Consider the following 5,595-nt stretch of genomic DNA (forward strand, 5'->3'; position numbering starts at 1 on the left):
CTGTGAAGAGTATGTACGAGGGAGCTAGGGCTACGGTGCGAGTGGATGTTGAGCTGAGTGAGTTCTTTGATCTCAATGTGGGACTGAAACACTGTTGTGTGATGTCTCCATGGCTGTTTAATATATACATGGATGGGGTTGTAAAGGAAGTGAAGGGTAGGGCAGTGGATGTGGGGGTGGCTCTAATGAATGAGGGTGAGATTTGGAAGCTTCCGGTGTTGCTGTTTGCTGATGATACAGTACTGTTGAGTGAAGATGAATGGGAGTTGCAAGGTTTGGTGAATGAATTTGGGACAGTCTGTAGGAGGAGGAATCTGAAAGTTAATGTAAACAAAAGTAAAGTTATGATGTTTGAGAGGAATGAAGTTACAGAGTGTGCAGTGAGGTTGGATGGTGAGGATATGGAGAATGTGAGTGCATTCAAGTACTTGGGTAGTGTGATGAGTAAGGATGGAACATTGGGGGATGAAGTGCGTGAAACAGTACAGCAGGGAAGGAAGGTTGTTGGTACACTGAAAGCAGTGATGAGAAATAGGGAGATGAGTATGGAAGTTAAGAAGTCACTGCATGATAGTATTGTGATCCCTACCCTGACGTATGGAAGCGAGGCATGGACCTTGCAAGAGGGAAACAAGTCAAGAGTGAGAGTAGTGGAAATGAGTTACTTGAGAGGAGCATGTGGAGTGACGTGGAGGGACAGGTTGACGAATGAAGAAGTGAAGGAACGCTGTGGCGTGGATGTGGATGTGGTTGAGAAGATTAGGAGAAATACACTGAGGTGGTTTGGACATGTGATGAGAATGGAGAATGAAAGACTGACTAAGAGGGTGTATGTAGGTGAGGTGGAGGGAGGGAGAGGGAGAGGTAGACCGAGGATGAGGTGGAGGGATGGAGTTGAGATGTATATGAGGGATGGGTGGGTGAGTTGGGGGGAGGGTAGTCAAATGGTGGGTGACAGAGCGACTTGGAGGCGTTTAGTCTGCGGCCACCCTTTGCGGGATTAGGGCGTCGGGTTATAGATAGATAGATTACATGTATTTCCACTTTATATAATTAGTGAAGAATAAATGCTAGCTTTTCAAATTGGGTAATGAAAAGTTAAATTTGGTAATGAAAATTGAGGAGTTTGGTAATGTGGCCATTGCGATCTGGCAACTCTGTTTCCCCCTCACACCAATCAGTTATTGCCTAACTTCGATCACGAGTGGTAGCATATCATAATGGGAGCCACAAATGCTCATTTTTTTGTGAATAAACAGTGAATAAACTGCAATACCTCACCACTAGACCACACGGGAATTTACAATGTTGTGCAGTGTTAAGAAATTAGAATTTAGAGCGCAAAGGATTAACTGTGGAGTGCAAATGGTGGCTGAAACTGGCCTGGTGCAATTAACAATGTGCAGTGTTAAACAGGTATAACTCACAGTGCAAAGAATTACTATAAGTCCAGCACAACACTGGATTACTATATGTGCTTCAAGAGCATTTTCACCACTGCCAAAACCTTACAAAAGGCGGCCACAAACGTGCTGTAATTACCCTGGATGAGGTACAGTCATTTCTACTTTCTCATTCTTTGGTTCCTTTTCATTTATTTCCAGACGGCCATGCCACGTTGAGTACACCGCTTCCCATCCGATCAGCGAAGTTAAGCAACGTTGGGTCTGGTTAGTACTTGGATGGGTGACCGCCTGGGAACACCAGATGCTGTTGGCATCCCTACGTCAAGTGGGGTTGGTGGAGGATTAGTGCCCCTCCCTGTAAAACATTTAACTCTAAGCCATTGGCCACCCCATTTGGGATACATGGCGTCTGGCAATGGATGGATGGATGGATGTCCATAATTGGTGTGAATAGGGTCTTAAATAGGTTTAAATATGTGCTATGCATGTACAGTAGGGAGTTATTTAGGTGGCTTTCAAAATTAGGCTGGGTTAGGGTCCATAAGTACAAGTCCAGGAGCCAGGGACTTGTTTTAAGTACCCAGAATGTTTAATATTGTATAAACTCACCTCTAAAACCACATTCTCTGGTTCTATTGCATTTATTTCAGTCTTTTTATGTCCCTTATTGGTATGATTTGGGTCTTACATAGATGCTATGCATGTCCAGAGGGAGTTGTATAGATGTTTTTCTGAGTTAGGGTCCATAAGTACAAGTCCAGGAGGCTGGGGCCCACTATCCGGACAGGACCACTTTCCGGACATGCCTTTGGCTCTATTACATCGGAAGTGGAGGGATTACTGTATATCTGTATCTGTCTGTCTATCTATATATATATAGATAGATACAGTAATCACTCTAATATCCGGACGCCCAATAACCGAACATCCCCACTAACCGAACCTTATCGTCCTGGGATCAAACATTCCCAAAATGGTCCGAAAATCCAAAAAAATTGGAAAAAAAAACGATTTTTTGCCGTCCGTAATTTGAACTTGCCGCGCGCGCCGCGTGAGAGCATTGTTTTGGTTCGTCATTCCTCCGACGTCCGATAGAGCGCCGCTGCATCCTCCCCACTTCCCGCCTGTCTCTCACCGCGACTGGACCTGCGCTCTTCGTAATGGCTGCCCACGTGCTCGCTTTTGTGGTGGTGCCGTACTTGCTGCAAGGCCTCCTGCTGCTCTCTGCCCTACTCTTAGTGTGTGTGATGATGGCCCCGCCTCCTGAGAAAAGGAAGAGAGTGGTGTTGACTCTGGAGAAGAAACGGGAGATATTGGAGAAGGTTGATGCGGGTTGGTCTTCCTCTCGCATACTCCGCGAGTTCAACCTGGCCCGGTCGACTTTGTTTGATATCAAGCGTTCCCGAGACAAGCTCATGCAGTACACGGCTGACTTCTCGTCGAGAAGCAAACGCAACGTGGAGAGGAAGGTTATGTTTACTCCCAAGTATGCAGAGATCGACCGCTCCACGTTGATTTGGTATCGACAGCAACGTGCAGCTGGTGTGATGGTACGTGGAACGGAGCTGAAGGCTGCTGCTGAGAAGTTTGCAAGGCTTCACGACGCCCTAGACTTCAAGGCATCCGAGGGTTGGCTCTTCGCGTTCAAGTTGCGACATGGCCTTACTAACCGTAAAGCACATGGCGAAGCATTGGACGCTAACGAGGATGGAGTGGACGAGTTTCGGCACAAGGTGAAAGGCTTGATCGACAGGGAGGGCCTCACTCTCGGTCAAGTCTATAACACTGACGAAACTGGCCTATTCTATCGCTCGGTGCCAACGAACACTCTCACCGATGAGACGGAGAAGCGTGTACCTGGCCGCAAGCTTTCTAAGGAACGGATATCTGCTTTGTGTTGTGCCAATGCTAACGGCATGCACCGGCTTAAGCCCGTTATTGTTGGCCGTGCAAAGCAGCCTCGGTGCCTTCGTGGGGTGATGGATGTCCTTCCTGTCGTATGGTACCATTCTTTGAAAGCATGGTTCACAGCTGTGATTTTCAAAGACTGGTTTCACCATCACTTCGTCAAGGAGGTCATACATTACCAGACGAAGACACTGGGAATTCCTCGCGACCAGGTAAAGGCTCTCCTTCTCCTCGACAATGCACCTGCCCACCCGTGCGACAAGGACTTGGTTGCTGAGAATGGCCGTATTAGGTGCATGTTTCTGCCACCTAATACGACTGCTCTCATTCAACCAATGGACCAAGGAGTGATCGTGGCAACAAAGCGCCTGTACCGTCGGAAGTTCCTGGACGAGGTGATGGTGGTTCTCGAGGACGAGGACGAGCGCAGGGAAGGACGTGACACTCGAGGCAAGCGGACTTTGGAAAACCTTCGCCGCTACAACATCAAGTCTGCGCTGTACAACTGGGCTAGTGCATGGAAGGAAGTCCCTGTGAAAACTCTTGAAAATGGTTGGTCTCGTCTGCTTCTCGGAACAGATGTGGAGTACGATTTCCTAGGGTTTGACGTGGATGACTTCCATGCACGGCTACGTACGCACGGCGACGATGTTGATGTGGACGATGTTCGTGAGTGGTTGGACGACGACGAGGGCGATCCTGGGTATCAGACGTTGTCTGATATCGAGATCGCGTCTTCGGTTGCTGGTGTCAGTCCCGAACTTGAAGATTCCGACGACGAAGGCGATGATGATGCAGACTCCGCCCAGCAGGACACTACTCCAGCCATCCCCAAGCTGAGCGCACTCCGGGAACATCTAGAGTTCGTCCTAGACTACCTGGAACACCCGGACTGCGACAGGGAGATGGGGCCCTTGGGACTCGTGGAGGAAGTGCGTGCTTTCCGGCAGCGCATCATCAATCGCCAGAATCGTCGGTCCTTGCGTCAGTCAACGATTGACAGTTTTTTCAGGCCCGTGACCCCCGCTGTGCCAAGCCCTGGTTCCACTCCGTTGCCTCCCCAAGACAGGCCCTCATGCTCCGAGCCACAGCCCAGCACATCAGCTACAGTGGAGTCACCGCTCGACGTGAGTTTGCGGCTGTCTTCAGAGTCTTCTGTAGTCGGTACGCCATCACCACTACCCACCGATGCACCCCTTGGACGCCTGCCAGTGATACTCTCGGGCTCTGACAGTGAATAAACAGCAAGAACTTCTCCACTAGACCACACGGGAATTTTGAGTGTTGTGCAGTGAATAAATCGGTGTGTTGTGTTTAGGTTTTCATGTTGGGAGAAAAGACTAAGTAGTAAAGAATTTTTACGTTTCTTACCTTCTTTGTTTTGGCTTTGGAAACTTATTAAAAATTGTGTATATTTAATTTGCTACACTTTTATTTAATGGAACATTATTTGGACTAAAGTGAACACTGTGAAAAGAACGGACTTCTGTGTGTTAGTGACTAAGTTCAGTGCAAGACTTCAGGAAGAGTGTAGTGCAAGTGCTTCAGGAAATCGTTCTTACTGTCAGAGTCCGAGAGGAGGCGGTTATTCATCGAGGTGGCCAGGGACTTGCTGTAAGTAGCCAAAATGTTTCATGTTGTACTATTTTCCATACTATATTTACCAGAATGTTTCATATTGTATTTTTTCCCATACTATACTTACCAGAAAGTGTCATACTGTACTTCTTTCCATACTAAACTTACCTCATGCATGTGCAGTAGGAATGTGTTTTTCAGAGTTCGGTTAGGTTCGGTTAGGTTAGGTTCGGTTAGAGTCCATAAGTACCAGAATGTTTATTAATGTATGAACATACTTCTAAACCCACATTTTATGTGTCTATTGCATTTATTTCAGTCATTTATGTGCCTTATTGGTGTGATTTGGGTGTTAAATAGGTGCTATGCATGTCCGGAGGGAGTTGTATAGGTGTTTCTCTGTGTTAGGGTCCGTAAGTACAAGTCCATAAGCTGGGGCCCAATATCCGGACAAAACCAATATCCGAACCTACCGATGGCTCTATTGATCCGGATATTGGAGTGATTACTGTATATATATTCCTTCATTCATTCATCATCCAATCCTACATTGCCCCACGAGGAGCGTAGGAGCCCGGGGCTAGGCAAATTGGTCCTGACATTTAAGATGAGAGTGACCAGTCTCACTCATCCCTCAGTGGCATTATGTGAGCAATAAACCCCAACCATCCCTTGGATATAAACCTTCACCAGCTCAATCCGA

General features: G+C 47.4%; 1 non-coding gene across 1 annotated transcript; it reads left to right on the forward strand.

Moving 5' to 3' along the window:
* Positions 1-1,600: 1,600 nt before the first annotated feature.
* Positions 1,601-1,718, forward strand: LOC145405404 (5S ribosomal RNA). Its single transcript, XR_013898356.1, has one exon. It is a non-coding gene; the product is annotated as a 5S ribosomal RNA (ribosomal RNA).
* Positions 1,719-5,595: the final 3,877 nt, after the last annotated feature.

The sequence above is a fragment of the Coenobita brevimanus genome, chromosome 66 (assembly GCF_032717465.1).
Source record: "Coenobita brevimanus isolate Jiangsu-jjx chromosome 66, ASM3271746v2, whole genome shotgun sequence".
Taxonomy (NCBI): Eukaryota; Metazoa; Arthropoda; class Malacostraca; order Decapoda; family Coenobitidae; genus Coenobita; species Coenobita brevimanus.